Source organism: Protopterus annectens, chromosome 2.part0 (genome assembly GCF_019279795.1).
Source record: "Protopterus annectens isolate FY-2018-M chromosome 2.part0, PAN1.0, whole genome shotgun sequence".
Classification (NCBI taxonomy): Eukaryota; Metazoa; Chordata; order Ceratodontiformes; family Protopteridae; genus Protopterus; species Protopterus annectens.
Window position 1 is genome coordinate 1630237410 of NC_056728.1, and position 17299 is coordinate 1630254708.

Sequence of the window (17299 nt, forward strand, 5' to 3'; positions counted from 1 at the left end):
CACAGATGACCTTGGCCATAGACCACTACAGTGGCTGGCCTTGTCACAAACATATATATGCGACCTAAGGTCTGAGAAGCAGCAGCACAATCTGTCAAAGGTAACAGATGTATTCATGTAGAAAGCAGGCTTCACATCTATGAACTAATTGAGGTCACATGTACATATATGTATTTGCCACACAGATAGCTGAAGTGTGCAATGCACATACTGTTGTTTCACTGATATGTCAACAGTAGTAAAAGCAAAACCCACAACACAGTAACCAACAGTGTCACACATACTCAGCAATTGCAGGATTCAAACCCCTACCTAACTATGTTATAATACTGGAGAGATACACATTAACACAACGCACTATATGCTTTACCGGGAGTTTTCATTTCCACTGCTGTATTTGTGGGATGCTGACATCATCAGACTTGGCAAAGAGGAATATACCTCTTTTAATGTGTTTTCCTAGTCTCCAAAAAGGGCACTCCTCTCAAAGGAAATCACACACAAACATACACCCCCCCACACACACACTCAGGAATTGCAAGATTCAAACCCCTACTTAACTATGTTATGATACTAGAGAGATACGTATTAACACCACGCGCTATATGTTTTATTAGGAGTTTTTATTTCCACTGCTGTATTTGTGGGATGCTGACATCGTCAGACCTGGCAAAGAGGAATATACCTCTTTTAATGTATTTTCCTAGTCTCCAAAAAGGGCACTCCTCTGAAAGGAAATCACACACACACAAACATACACCCCCCCCACTCAACAATTGCAGGATTCAAACCCCTACCTAACTACATTTTGATACCAGAGAGATACACATTAACACGACACGCTATATGCGGTACTGAGGTGTTTCATTTCCACTGCTGTATTAGTGGGATGCTGACATCATCAGACTTGGCAAAGAGGACTATACCTCTTTTAATGTGTTTTCCTAGTCTCCAAAAAGGGCACTCCTCGCAAAGGAAATCACGCACAAACGTACACTACCCCCACACACACGCACTCAGAAATTGCAGAATTCAAACCCCTACCTAACTATGTTATGATACTAGAGAAATACGCATTAACACGGTGGGCTATATGCTTTACTGGGAGCTTTCATTTCCTCTGCTGTATTTGTGGGATGCTGACATCATCAGACTTGGCAAAGAGGAATATACCTCTTTTAATGTGTTTTCCTAGTCTCCAAAAAGGGCACTCTTCTCAAAGGAAATCAAACACAAATATACACCCCCCCACACACACACGCAGCAATTGCAGGATTGAAACCCCTATCTAACTATGTTATGATACTAGAGAGATATGCATTAACACTATGCGCTATATGCGTTATTGGGAGTTTTTGTTTCCACTGCTGTATTTGTGGGATGCTGACATCATCAGACTTGGCAAAGAGGAATATACCTCTTTTAATGTGTTTTCCTAGTCTCCAAAAAGGGCACTCCTCTCAAAGGAAATCACACACAAACATACACCCCCCCCACACACACACACACACACACACACACACACACACACACACACACACACACACTCAGCAATTGCAGGATTCAAATCCCTACCTAACTATGCTATGATAGTAGAGAGAGACGCATTAACACGACGCACTATATGCTTTATTATTTATTTATTTTATTTATTTTCAGTTTGATTACCGGGGAAGTCCACTGGGCCAAGAAGTGCTCATTTTCAGTGGAGGCCCGGGGAGAAAAGCTCCATGAACAGTATAATACAATATAGGTTACAAAATGCAAATAAAGGTTGTAAAGTGAAATACCATACAGTATAAGTTGCAAAATAGAAAATAAAGGTTACAAAGTGAAATACAAGAGTAGGGTTCATACATTTGAGAGTTGCAGAGTGTAATATACATTATGAGACAGTTTAACAACTTGACGACAGAGTGTTTTTTTTTTTTTTTTTTTTTTTTTGATGAAACAATATTTACATGCTTGGAGTCAATTAAAGTCTGCTAGTTCTGGATCTTTTGAGAAATAAGAATAAGTATGAGAGTATAGTGGAGTGGGGGTAAGGAGAGCTTAGTGGGGAGTCCCTAGAATTTAAGTGGGGTGAAAGCAGGAGCATTTCCATTTGGAAGATAGGTGAAGAAAAAGTTGAGTTTTGAAGGATTCAGTGTTGGGTATAGTCCTAAGTGAAGGAGGCAGAGAGTTCCATTTTTAAAAGTTGAGTTTTGAAGGATTCAGTGTTGGGTATAGTCCTAAGTGAAGGAGACAGAGAGTTCCATTTTTTACCTAGAGAAAAGGAGAGTAAAAGCTGGCCAGCTGTGTTTTCATTAGGTGTTTTCATTTCTCCTGCTATATTTGTAGGATGATGACATCATCAGACTGGACATGGTAATGTGTGTGCACTTTGTTTTATGCAATCCCAGGACTGCACCATGGGGGACAGCAGGTGTTAGCTTGAACAGGACTCCACAATTCTTAGCTTGTGTGATCTATCTGTGGACCAGTTGCCAATCCATCATATGACAATACATATTTATGCACAGTTTGTTGATTTTGTGGATACGACATGTGTCTGGGATGTTGGAAAAGGGCTATTAAAAGTCTATGTGGGATGTGTGTAGCTCATTTCAGTGATGTATGTCTTGGGTGGCTGCTTTGCAAACAGTCTAGCAGGTTTGGGAACCATGATCTGCCCATGACCAAACCAGAGTTGGTAGGGTTGTCTGTTGGTAGGCTTCCAATAGCTCTGTTTATGACTTCAATCATGATGGACTCCATGGCCTTGCAGATCAGACTTCATAGGCTTATGAGACTATAGTTATAGTTCCCATGGTCTGTTGTGCACCAACACTTTTGGAGTGTGACGTATATTGCTGTAACCCATTCAACGGTTTCATATCCTGTAGAGAAGGTGAGGCTCAACAGACTGTTCAGGTGCAGGGTCTGTTTGTTCTGCAGTTCACTTATGGCACATATTGGGAAACAATGTAATCCAATTGATGCCATGTTTTCTGCTTTGGAAGGAGCTGTTTACCCATTCTACATGTGATATCTCCTGGTATGATGATAGGGCCTTTTGTCAGTGGGAGGTGGGTATGTATGTATTGGCCTGTCTGACAGGATGTTGGCATTGTCAGTCATTTACAGCTGGCCCTGACTCAGGACATATATGAGTGTACATTGCTATTTATGACATAGCTGAAGGAAGTGTCATGGTTCTGTCTGGACTCCTTCGTAGATAATCTTTCCAAAACACCAACAAACTTAAGCATTAAACCCCTGTTATACTCTTTTACACATGGAACACCCTACTGATCCTTTTTGATCAGTCAAAAGAGTATTTCATCATAATATCCTGACATGTCCAAAGGTCAGTTTCGTGTGTAGTTTCCAGTGCAGCTGGTGAATATGGGAGTTTTCAGGCAATGTTACAACTGCCTTATGTACACAGACAACCCTCTCCTCCCCACAACAAACTCAGATATATGTGAGAGATGCAACTATATGGACAAACTGGAGGCTGAGCTCTCTCGACCCATGACTGGCACAGTCTATCAGGAGGAGAAGGTAACCACACACACCACAAATCCAGTCTCACATAGACCTATAGCAACAGCAAACCAAACACATTAACACACATAAACATACTCGGAAGCTCTAAATAAAAATCTGCCTAAGCAGCAGAGACCTCTGAAGCAGACACCCAAACATCTGCTACCCCACAACAATACACACATATCACATAGTACACAAAGTCAGTGTGCCACACAGTCACTGCCCTTAAGGCTAAACAACACACCTAATACACTTGTAATAGGTGACTCTATTGTCAGACACACTGATGTCCCACTCACCAGGCTGAACAAGGAGAAGGTCACTGTAAGCTGTCTTTTGGGTGCCAGGATCCGCCACATAACACATGCACTCAGGTCACTCCAAAGCAAGTACAAATATGACTCTGTCATTGTCCATGCTGTTGTGAATGACCCGAGGTGTTCCTCCCTGGACTACATGAAAAGAGACATAGAGGAGCTCTCTGATCATGTAGCCCAGGCCGGTATGACCCTGACCTTGTGTAGCATCTTACCGTCACCAAGAATGATGCCACAGTATAAAGACAAAATGATCAATTTTAACAGTTGGCTAACGTATTGGTGTCATTCAAAGGGGATCCAGTGTCTGTCAGCCTGGGATGACATGCTCGACAAGCCACATTGCTTCACTAGGGACAGCTTGCACCTGTCACCCCTGGGCTTTCGAATACTGGCTAAGACTCTTGCCACCCCCATAGGGCCTTTTTTAGGCAAGGCTCAAAAGACAAACCCACCTCCATAGACGATACACGGTAAATGAAACTAAGGGTAATGCTGCTCAACGCCAGAAGTCTACACATCAAGATGTACGCACTCAAGGTTCTCTTCAGTATGGAGAATATCAATATCTGTGCAGTAACAAAAACCTGGTTCAAGGCTCCCGAAAGCACCCCAGCACTACCAGGTTATATTTCATACCATGCTTTTCGGCCACAAAACCCGGATCAAACCACAAAAGGAGGGGGAGTATCCATATACATCAAAGATACACACACCTCCTGGTTAGTAGCACTGCACAAAGCATCGGAGATCATCCATGTGCAACTAACAGTGGGCAAAACTGCCTTTCAGTTTGTAGCCTGCTACAGACCACCCTCACAAACTCAGGGACCCTGCTTGACTTTCCTGAGAACACTGGAGATTATGAAGGTCTCTCCAAACACCATTTTATTGGGTGACTTCAACTACCCAAACATTGACTGGGAATACTACTCAAGCCCCAACACCGTCGGCCAACAGTTCCTAGAATTTATAAACTCAAATGCTACAGAACAACTGGTCACCATCCCCACAAGAGTGGAAAACATATTGGACCTGGTCATCACCAACATGGGGACTCTATGTTCCACACCAGAGGTATACCCCTCATTGGTAAGGTCAGACTATACATTTATCTCACTGGACATCCATATCCCGTCCCCACCCCCAGCCAAGCTATTCTCGGTGAAGAACTTCTCAAAAGCAAACGTCACACTTCTCAAAACCAAGGTGGTATCCTTCAAAGCCCCGGGGCCAGTGGAAAATACGGCTCAAACCGCAGAATCCTTTACAAATGCATTCTATGGACACCTACAGGAATGCATGGATCGTGCTATCCCAAATGAAACCAAGACTCACTCCTCCAAAGGCAGGGGACCTGTCTGGTGGACCCCAGCCATAAATAAGCTATACAACAAAAAGGAGGATGCTACTACATGATAGAGCCAAATCCCAAGAAGGGAAGGCATCTCTGATCAGTACTAGCAAGAAACTACGATCACTCATAAAATCATCTAAGGCCAGCTTCGAAAGAAAAATTGCACAAGACACTAAAGACATTCACAAGGCCTTCTTTAGTTATGTCAGGAACCTGGGTGGCAACTCCCAGATATGCTCTTAGTTAGTGCATAATGACAAAAAATACACTGAACCCACAGACATTGCCAACATCCTGGCAGACAGGTTCAGTGCAAATTTCTCCCCCCCATCCCCCCAAAAGAGCAAATGTTCATCCCAACAGAGTGTAGCCTCCCTGACATCACAGATGAACAGGTGACAGCTGCCCTCTACAAAGCAATAACACAGCATCAATGGGACCGGACGGTGTCCCGGGCTGCGTCTTACACAAGCTTCATGAAGAACTTAACCCTCACATAAAGTCACTGTTCAATATCAGACTTACTACAGGATATGTACCCAAGGAATGGCATACAGCAACAGTGGTCCTGCTCCACAAAGGTGGTGCCACAACGGACCTTGGACACTATCACCCTTATAGGGTGACTAGCCTGGTCTGCAAAACTATGGAGCGTATCATCATGGAACTCATAAACAAAGACATCAGGAACCTCCAGACACTGGATTCTACCCAATTCAGCTTTGTTAAGGGCAGATCTTGCCTCTTGAACCTGGTTGACTTCTTTGAAACAGTTACCAGGGCCATAGACGTAGGGAAGGTAGTCCACACAGCCTACCTGGACCTCACAAAAGCCTTCAACACAATACCCCACTCGGGCATCATAAATAAGCTCACCAGCTTAGATATCAACACATATATCACAAGATGGATTGCAAACTGGATCAGGAATAACACCCACATGGTCGGAATTGCAGGTGCCATGTCACACTCTACACCAGTTACAAGTGATGTCCCACAAGGCTCAGTCCTGGGACCTCTCTTGTTCAGTATATATTTCTCTGAGGTACAGGCTAACATGGGAGGACTATGGCGGACCAAGTTCGCAGATGACTGCAAACTGGGTGCCATAATCGACTCTCTGGCTGACACAAGCATCCTCCAAAAGGGTCTCACAGAGATGGTTAACTGGTGCCAGAGCCATGGCCTAAAGCTAAATGCCATAAAATTCATAGTCATCCCCTTTGGGAAATACAAAGTGCCCACAAATTACCACATAGGTGGTAATCCATTATGTACGGAAGAAGTAATTAGGGATTTGGGGAGCCAAGTAGATAGTTTTCTCTCCTTTGACAATCACGTTGCCAAAGTGGTTAGAAAGACCTTCTATATAGCCCACCTTATCACGAAAGGTTTCACATCTAGATCAAGAGAGGTCATTGTGCCCCTCTACTCATCAGGCCCATACTTGAATATAATGCCCCATTTGGGATGTACCTTACCCGACACCTGCAGCAACTGTAATGACCCCAAAAGTACCTCACCAAGTGGATCAAGGGACTCAAACAGATGCCCTACGCAGTTCAGCTAAAGAAACTCCAGCTCTACTCAGTTGCTTACTGCCTGCTCAGATGCGATCTGTGCCTGATGTATAAAGCCATGTCCAACCCAGAATTAATGGTCATGCTCCACCTCAGGATATCCAAATCCCTTAGAGCTACACGCTCCAGGGACTTAAACCTCAGCACAGAAATAAATAGGACATGCTGGAGGGACAGATTCATATCCCAGAGGCTCCCCTCACTCTGGAACGAAATCAGAGTCCAAGTTAGGCAGAGCCCCTCACTGACCCTCTTCAAGAGAAATCTTGATGAGTGGATGGGAGATTGTAAGTTTATCCCTGGGATCTCTTCTGGGTCCCTGCTAGACAGAGGCACAATAAACTAACCGTAAAAGGGCTATCTTGTGTGACCTACTATTCAAAGGCACAGTCTACTAATCTAAAAGGGTGGCAAAAGCCAAACACACTCTGGCTAGGCTTATAAATGCCCTAGGACAGATAGCCTAGTATCAACCTATGAACTTATGAACCTATGATAATGTTTGGAGTGCACATTGTTTATTGATGATACTGATTGCTGTTTTTTTTATCTTCTTTGTTTTCTCACTTTCTATGAACAACCTAAGTATCTGTAGTACATATTTGATTATGACAGGGTTCCAATATATTATATATGTGTCTGTTGTCATATAACTGTGTGCACAAGGCAGGATTGGTGAATAGTCAGATGTTCCTGGGTTAACACATGCAACTGCCAGATATGTGTGGCCTACTGCTGTACTCATACATGGCCTAAGTGTGTGAGCATGCCCAGTTTAGCCTTTCAGTGTTTTGTTGCCTGACATTTGTCTCATTTATTCAAGTGTGTGAGCATGCCCAGTGTGACCTTTCAGTATGTTGCTGTCTGAAGTCCACTACATTTGTTAACATGTGTGAACATGCCCAATATTAAAATTTATACTATATGTGTGTTGAAAATCAAGTTATATTTTTACTGCAGGGCTCACCTTTGTGTCATAACTCGACATGGATTATGCTGTGCCTTTAGGGTTTCCATGATATACTTTGCATAGGCTTATCAACATTTCTTCATACAGGCTGACTAGTGAAATACTGTCATGGTTTAGTGGTTCAGTACTGAGACTATAATGCACAGTATCCTGGGTTTGAGGCCTGTCACTGCTTTATATTTTCATACTGGGCAGACCAGACTGCTTAAGGATCAGTAAAGCAAATATGAGCATGTTTACCTGCTTTTGCTCAACTATGCCCAACTTTGACCGAACTTGCCCAACATTGATCAACATTAACCAACATTGCTGAACGTTGCCAATATTGCTCAACATTGCCCAAAGTTGTGCTAGTTAGTGTGTACAATTTTGTTTACATATACTAAATAGTGGTAAAAGCTGTTTAGCACTGCTTTATATTGCTTAAAACATGGCAATCATGCCTCAGGTGGTGCTGCAGGGTTGCCTATGTTGGATGCACATAGTACACTCCCTATACATGTTTGAAAACAGGCAGTGTCAAGTTAGGCATCCCTTTTACTATATGTGTGAGTCAGAGAGAGGTATCATTTCCAGGGTTCCTACTGAGCCAGTGTATGTGCTATGCGTTGTCTCTTTGCCAGGGCCAAAGCATACTGGGCATTCCTCTTTCTGCCTACTGGGGAAGGCTCAGGTTGTTCCTCCTCCTCCAAGTCACGCTCTGCCTGTGATGGCCTTGGCAATGGAGGGGGCTGTTTGGCCCAGGCCTATGCCGCTCCTGCTGCAGCTGTTTTTGCAGGATCATATTATGTAGCATAGCACATACCATGACAATTTGGGTACATGTAGTTGGTGAGTACTGCAAGGCTCCACCAGATGTGTCCAGGCACCGGAACCATGACTCGAGCAGCCCAAACACATGCTCGATTACATTTCATGTTTGTGCATGTGCCTCATTATGGTGTTCCTGTTCAGGTGTGTGTGCATTTCTGATGGGTGTCTTCAGCCACGGCTCCAGTGCATATCCAGCATCCCCCACTAGGTGACCATGAGGGATGTCCCCATTGGCACATGTCTGGTACAGCTGTGTCAGATGCCAGATATGGGAATCATGGTAGCATCCAGGGCAGCCAGCACACATTCAGTATTATGCCCTGGGCATCACACACGACCTGGCAGTTGATGGAGGGGAAGCCCTTGCGGTTAATGTAGGCCCTACCCCGCTCACCGGCTGGTGCTTTGATGCATATGTGCATGCAGTCTATTGCACCCACTACCTCAGGGTATTCCGCTATTTGCTGGAAAAGACGCATATTTCTGGCCAATACCTCACGGGAATTGGGGAAATATACATGATCACCGACATGTGCTGACATGGCATTCAGGAACTGGTGCAGTACCCTGGATGCTGATGACTGTGATATCCCCATCATATCACCAGTTGGTTTCTGGAAGGTACCTGTTGCTAGTATTCTTAGACCAACACATACCTTGGTTTCCACTTGGATGGGCTCCCCTCTGTTGGTTCTGTGTGTGAGGCGTGGCCTGCACAGCTCAACAATTTGCTGCATGAGGTCTCTGTCCACTCTATAGTGCTCCACTATCTGCAGCTCATGTAGCCCCTGGTAGGTTACCCTTGGCCTGTACACTCTTCTCCGTCTCCTCACTGGGGGTTGCTCAGCAGCATTCGCATTGTCACCACCCTCAGCATGTTGCATATGTCGCCTTATAACAACAATGGCAGCCCCTAACATTTCTTTGTCTCAGTAAAACTTTTTCAGTTTTCACTTCTATTAGCTTACTGCAGTGTTGCAGTGTTTCTGAGAGAAACATAGTGGAAAGTTGTTTGCAGAGTTTTAAGTGCAGGGCTAGGCTGGGCTGGGCTAGTGTACTGCCTGTGTAATTGCCTGATTCTGATTGTTTTCACCTGCTAGCTCTGCTAGTTCTCCCTGGTTAACTTCCTACTATTTGTTGTGCTTCCTTTTCCCTTTCTGTTTCCACAGGGGGCAGCGCCGCGCACACAAGCGCAAACACATGCACACCAGCTCACACGCACGCACACATGCTTACACGGCCTAACACTTGCTTATTCCTGCTTAGACGCGTGCACACAGGTGCAAATGTGCTTACACAACTTTAAACAACCTTACACATACTTACTCCGGCTTAAACGTGCGCACACTGGCGCACACGCATGCACAGAGTCTTACTTGGATATACAGGTGCGCACCCGCGCGCAAACATGTTGCAAGCATTTCAACAAGAAACTTTAGTGTTATCCATGGCATACACCTTCTATTTCTTGCCTTTAGCTAGGATACCTGTTGACAAACCTCTTCCAGTAATGAGTAACTGACAGCAAACACATGGCACTCTGCTCCAATGAGCTTACATTCTTTCATACATACCCCCGTCGTGATGTCACCTATCTTCTACTCTGTTACTCCCCTTATCCTACTCATACACTCTACTGACTGTGCTCATTTCATAGTTTCATAGTTTCATAGTTTAGTACTAGGCTATCTGCCCTGGGGCATTTGTAAGCCTAGCCATAGTGATGTGGCTTTCGCCACCCCATAAAATGGTACAAAATGCACAGAAGAGATTTAGAATACTGTGCCTCTGTCTAGCAGTGACACAGTGAAGGTCCCCTTATATAGTAGAATTAGTTTACTGTGCCCCTGTCTGGTAGTGACACAGATGTGACCCCTGGGGTAAACTTACAATCTCCCATCCACTCATCAAGATTTCTCTTGAAGAGAGTCAGTGAGGGGCTCTGCCTAACATGAACTGGGATCTTGTTCCAGAGCATGGGAAGCCTCTGGGTTATGAATCTATCCCTCCAGCATGTCCTATTCATACTTGTGCCGAGGTTTAAGTCTTTAGCTCGTGGTTCTGATGGATTTGGATTTTTGAGGTGGAGCATGTCCATCAGTTCCTGATTGGACATGGCCTTGTACGTCAGGCAGAGATCACCTCTGAGCAGGTGGTATGCTACTGAATAGAGCTGGAGTTTCTTTAGTCTGGCAGAATAAGACATATGTTGGAGACCCTTGATCCTCTTGGTGAGGTACTTTTGTGGTCTCTCCAGTTGTTGCAAATGCCGGGTGAGGTACATACCAAATGGGGCATTGTACTCAATCATGGGTCTGATGAGGGAGGAGTATAGGGGTACAATGACATCCTTGGATCTGGATGTGAATCCCTTCATGATAAGGTGTGCAAGGTAGAATGTTTTTCTAACCACTTTGGCAACGTGGGTGTCAAATGAGAGGTTGCTGTCGACTTGGGTCCCTAGGTCTCTGATTACTTTTTCTGTACTCAGTGGGTTGCTGTCTATGTGATAATTTGTGGGTACTTTGTTTTTCCCAAAGGGATGACTATACATTTTTGGCATTTAGTTTAAGGCCATGACTCCGCAACAGTTGTCCGTTTCTGTGAGGCCTTTTGTAGGATGTATGTGTCCGCTGGTATATCGACTATGGCCTAGTTTGCAGTCATCTGCAAACTTTGTCAGCCACAACCCTCCCATGTTTGCTTTAACATCTGAGAAATAAATGCCGAACAAGAGGGGTCCCAGGACAGATCCCTGTGGGACACCACTTGTGACTGGCTTTGAGTCTGACATTGCTCCAGCGATTTTAACTTTATGGGTTCTGTCCTTTAGCCAGTTTGCAACCCATCTAGTGACATAAGGGTTTACATTTAAGCTGTTGAGCTTATCTATGATGCCTGAGTGGGGTATTGTGTCAAAGGCCTTAGCCAAGTCCAGGTAGGCTGTATGGACTGCTTTGCCCTCATCAATGGCTCTAGTGACTGTTTTGAAAAAGTCAACCAGGTTCAAAAGGCAGGATCTGCCCTTTACAAAGCCGAACTGGGTGGGGTCAAGTGTCTGTAGGTCCCCAATGTCTCTGTTTATGTGTTCCATAATGACTCTTTCCATAGCTTTGCAGACCAGGCTGGTTAAGCGTATGGGACAGTAGTTCCCAGGGTCTGTAGAGGTACCCCCTTTGTGGAGTGGGACCACTGTTGCTGTACGCCAGTGTTCAGGTACATATCCTGTAGTAAGGCTAAGGTTAAATAGCATTTTTATGTGCGGGTTTAGCTCCTCTTGGAGTTCACGTAGCACGCAACCCGGGATACCATCAGGTCCCATTGATGCTGTGTTTTTAGCTTTGCTGAGGGCGGCTCTCACCTGGACATCTGAGATGACAGGGAGATTACATTCAGCTGAGATAAGTATTTCTTCTTTTGGGGGTGAGGGAGGGGAGAAATTTGCACTGAACCTGTCAGCCAGAATGTTGACAATATCTGTGGGTTCAGTTTATTTTTTGTTGTTGTGAACTAACTCTGAGCATATCTGAGGGTTTCTGCCCAGGTTTCTAACATAGCTGAAGAAGGCTTTGTGGTTATCTTTAGTGTCCTTAGCGATTTTTCTCTCAAAGTTGGCCTTGGATGTTTTTATGAGAGAACGTAGTTTTCTGCTAGTGTTGATCAGAGATGTCTTCCCTTTATGGGATTTTGCTCTGTCGTGCAGTAGCTTCCTTCTTTTGTTATACAATTTGTTTATGGCTGAGGTCCACCAGACAGGACGCTTTCCTTTGGTGGAGAGGGACTTGGATTTATTTGGGATTGCATGATCCATGCATTCTTGGAGATGTTCATAGAAAGCATTTGTGAAGGATTCAGCATTGTGGGATGTGGTATCCACCAGTGGGCTTAAAGGATACCATCTCAGTCTTAAGAAGAGTGAAGTCTGCTTTTGAGAAGTTTTTCACTGTGGTCTTTTGTGCTGGGGGTGGAGGTGGGATATGTATATCCAGGGTGATTAGTTTGTGGTCAGATCTCACTAGTGAGGGGTATACCTCCGGTGTGGAGCATTTTGTCCCCATGTTTGTGATGATCAGGTCTACTATATTATCTCCCTTAGTGGGAGAGGTGACTAGTTGTTCCATTGCATTTGAATTTATGAATTCCAGGAACCTTTGGGCTAGGGTGTTAGGGCTAGAATACTGTACCCAATCTATGTTAGGGTAGTTGAAGTCTCCCAGTATGATGGTATTTTGTGATACATTCATATCCTCCAGTGTCTTCAGGAAGGCTGAGTGGGTTTCCTGAGATTGGGAGGGTGGTCTGTAACATGCTACCAGTTGTATAGCAGTTTTGCCTATGGTTAGTTGCACCTGTATAGTCTCTGATGCTTCATGTGTTGCTACTAACCTGGAGGTGTGGGTGTCCTTTATGAATATGGGGCCGAAAAGCATGATACGAGGTATAGCCTGGTAGTGCTGGGGTGCTCTCAGGAGCCTTGAACCAGGTTTCAGTTACTGCACAGACGTTGATGTTCTCCATACTGAGGAGTGCATCGAGTGCCTGCATCTTGAGATTTAGACTTCTGGCGTTGAGCAGCATTACCCTTAGTTTTTTTCCATTTATGTTATCTAAGGAGGTGGGTTTGTCTTTTGAGCCTTGCCTAAAAAAGGCACTATGGGGGTGGCAAGAGCCTTAGCCAATATCCAGAAGCCCAGTGGTGACAGGTGCAAGCCGTCCCTTGCGAAGCAGCGTGGCTTGTCCAACATGTCATCCCAGGCAGACAGACATTGGATCCCCTTAGAATGACACCAGTACTTGAGCCAATTATGAAAGCTGATCATCTTGTCTTTGTATTGTGGCATCATTCTTGGTGAGGGCAAGATGCTGCTCAGGGTCAGGGTCATACCAGCCTGGGCTACATAATCAGAGAGCTCCTCTATGTCTCTTTTCATGTAGTCCAGGGAGGTACATCTCAGGTCATTCACGCCAGCATGGACAATGACGGGGTCACATTTGTACTTGCTTTGGAGTGATCTGAGTGTGTGTTATGTGGTGGATCCTAGCGCCCGATAGGCAGCTCACAGTCACCCTCTCCTTGTTCAGCCTGGTAAGCGGGACATCAGTGTGTCTGACTATAGAGTCACCTATTACTAGTGCATCAGGCATGGTGTTTGGCCTTAAGGGCTGTGATTGATTGACACACTGATTTATTGAAGTATGTGTTGCATGTGTTTTGTTTTGAGGTGGTGGATTTTTGGATGTCTGCTTTGGGAGCCTCTGTTGTTTTGGTAAGTTTTTATTAGAGCCTCCGAGTATGTCTTTGTGTTTTTATGTGTTTGGTTTGCAGTTGTGGTAGGTCTATGTGGGACTGGGTTTGCTGTGTGTGTGGTTACCATCTCCTCCTGTCTGGTCATGCCAGCCCTGAGTTGAGAGAGTTCAGCCTCCAGTTTGGCTATATAGTTGTATCTCTCACATGTATTTGTGTTTGTTGGGAGGAGGAGAGGGTTGTCTGTGTACATGAGACAATTGTAGCATTGTCTCAAGATACCCAGATTAACCAGCTAAACTGGAGAGGACGCCAGTACTCTACCACTCGACATGCTAGAACAGTATAAACGAGTGATGTGCCTTTAAGGGAAGTGGATATTCACAGGGGTGGTAGGTGGATGTAGTGCTTACTTAGTATGAGAGTGCTTACTTAGTAGAGAAGTTTTGAGAATGGGTGCTAGGCTTATAATATAGTGAGTAGTCTGATTATACTAAGAGTAGAGCTTCCTTAAGGGAAAATTTGAAGAGCAGACTTGGCGGAGCCAGAAGAAGTTTAACCTTGTTTAACCAGCACTGTGCTATGCGCACAACCGCACAAAGCCATGCAAACGCGGATTTTAAAAAGGGAACTTCAAAAGAGCTAGAAATGGTCCAAAACAACCAATTACTACAGCTCTTGTGCTGAGGTCACTTCCTACAGGAACAGGTAGGCTGCTCAAGGCTCCCAACTCCCACTGGTGAGCAAAGAAACTTCCTTCTATCCAAATAAGGTAATGGATAACACAGGAGCTACACCACAGCCCAGAATACAGCAAAGCCTGTAAACTGGTCTGAACTAGTCGAGGAGAGGCGGGAAAACAAGGATTATTTTTTTGTTGTTTTTGTTTTTAGATAGAAACTTGGGATTCACTATCCTTACCCTCATTTGCATGGGATTGCCTAGTAATGCTTGGTTACATCTCTAAGACTGAGCTTCCCCCCTTAGCAACCTCTACTCAGTTGCCATGTTGTCTTCAGCCTGCCATTCACTTGCATTGAAACTTATGATTTGCTATAAAATCCCTATTTGTGGCTTTTAATTTCTGGTTTTCAGAGCACAGCGCATTTGCGCGGCGCTGCGCTATGCTTAAACTTTGAAGATCGAGGTAAAAAATATATATATATATTTTTTAATTTTGCATCGGGGAACATTGCCAATGGCTGTATATTTGGGCATTGGCATGCTTCCTCAACTGGATGCAGCCTTTATTTGGAGCTGTCACGGCTCCGTTTTGCTATTTGCAGAACGGTACTCAGTTGTCAACGGAGTACATTTCTGCAAATAACACTACTCTTACTCGGACAGGTTCGGGTTTCCTGGATCGCAAATTTACCTCATTTGCATGGCTTTCGCCAGCAAATGAGGTAATTTGCATAACCTAGCCCTGTCCGTGTAAGAGTCATTTTAGGAGCTCTGTTGCATGCCCCTGCCGGCTGTTCCTGGATCGCTCGGTGGACATGTTGGCTGCATGGAGTCTTACTCTACTGTTAGACTCCATGCAAGCCTTCGTGAATCTGGCCCAATAAGTTTAAAATCACCATATTAACTTCTGATTACTCAAGTTAGGTGGCAAATGACTTAGGAAACTGTGGATCTTTTAAGAAAAAAATAAAAGAAATGTTGCAAATTAATATGAAATAGTTCAATATAATGTAAGATTATTCAAATCACCTCAAGAAATGTTTTGCTTTACTCATATGGTGGGCATATTACAATGGCTTTAGTGAATACTGTAAAGATGTCATTTGTAAATGGAAAATCATTACAGCAGCACTAGAAATAGTGATCACTGAGAAAATAGTTTATTTTTGTGTCATTTACTGATCATGCATACATGGTAGAAATGCACTGATTTAATTGTGAAGTACTGTTAAGTATGTATTGTTGGCTCAACATACATGTGTGTTTATTGGGAGATTTCTGGGTGTCATTGATGAATGAAAAATGAAAGTATTAATTACAAGAAAGTGATACGAACTAGTGAAAGGATGGATGTGTTAACAAACCGCTTTACTTACTCTGGTGAATGTATTCATAACAGTGCAAACATTAGTTTGTAACAACTTTGCTTGTCTGGACTGAGACTCTGCATGTGTATGTAACTATGGGGTATGTGTCATCTAACCTTTTTTTTCTTTTTTTGAGGATGGTAGGCAAGCTTTTATTATTTTGTTGTTTTGACTGATGATTACATCAAAATGTTTTTTTTTTGTGCATGACTGTGCCATATATTTTTATGTGCAGTAATGTTGCATAATGTTGCATATTTTTTAAACTTTTTAGTTTGCATTTTTCGATCTTTTGAGCTTTTCGACTACTGTTTGTGCCTATATTACTGTTTTATTACCTTATTTTCCTGTTTTTGTGAGCTTGTATTGTTGATTGCACTTGTGGGCTAAAGTATTGCTTAAAAGTAACAAACAGGCTAATACACTCAAGTGTACCAGCCTTTGATAGCAATTTAGTCGAAAACAAAGCATTTACTGCATTTTTTTCTGTCTGTTTGCAAAAAAAACAAAAAAATATTTCTCCTTTCCTAAACTTTCCTAGCTAGTTGTTCCAGTGATCAGATTTTGCTGATCCCTGGGCTTTGTATTTGGTTTCTGTGTTCCTCCATTTTCTTGTGTGGCCAGAGGTAGTTTCTTGACTCACCAGTGGGAGTGGGGAGTACTGAGCTGCTTGTTTGTCCTCAGAGGAGTGGTTAGAAGCAGCAACTAGTAATTCGTCGGCCATTTTGGGTCATTTCCTGTTTTTTCCAGCCCCCTGCTATAAAGCACGCTTTGGCAGGCTTTTCTGGCATTAGAGAACTAGGCATAGCTCCTCGTAGTCCCCTGCAGAGTTCCTAAGCCAGCAGAGAGCAGAAAAAGCAACTTTCTTGATCATAAGTATTTTTTAAACTTTTTAGTTTGCATTTTTCGATCTTTTGAGCTTTTCGACTACTGTTTGTGCCTATATTACTGTTTTATTACCTTATTTTCCTGTTTTTGTGAGCTTATATTGTTGATTGCACTTGTGGGCTAATATTGCTTAAAAGTAACAAACAGGCTAATACACTCAAGTGTACCAGCCTTTGATAGCAATTTAGTCGAAAACAAAGCATTTACTGCATTTTTTTGTCTGTTTGCAAAAAAAAAAAACAAAAAATATTTCTCCTTTCCCAAACTTTCCTAGCTAGTTATTCCAGTGATCAGATTTTGCTGATCCCTGGGCTTTGTATTTGGTTTATGTGTTCCTCCATTTTCCTGTGTGGCCAGAGGTAGTTTCTTTACTCACCAGTGGGAGTGGGGAGTACTGAGCTGCTTGTTTGTCCTCAGAGGAGTGGTTAGAAGCAGCAACTAGTAATTCGTCGGCCATTTTGGGTCATTTCCTGTTTTTTCCAGCCCCCTGCTATAAAGCACGCTTTGGCAGGCTTTTCTGGCATTAGAGAACTAGGCATAGTTC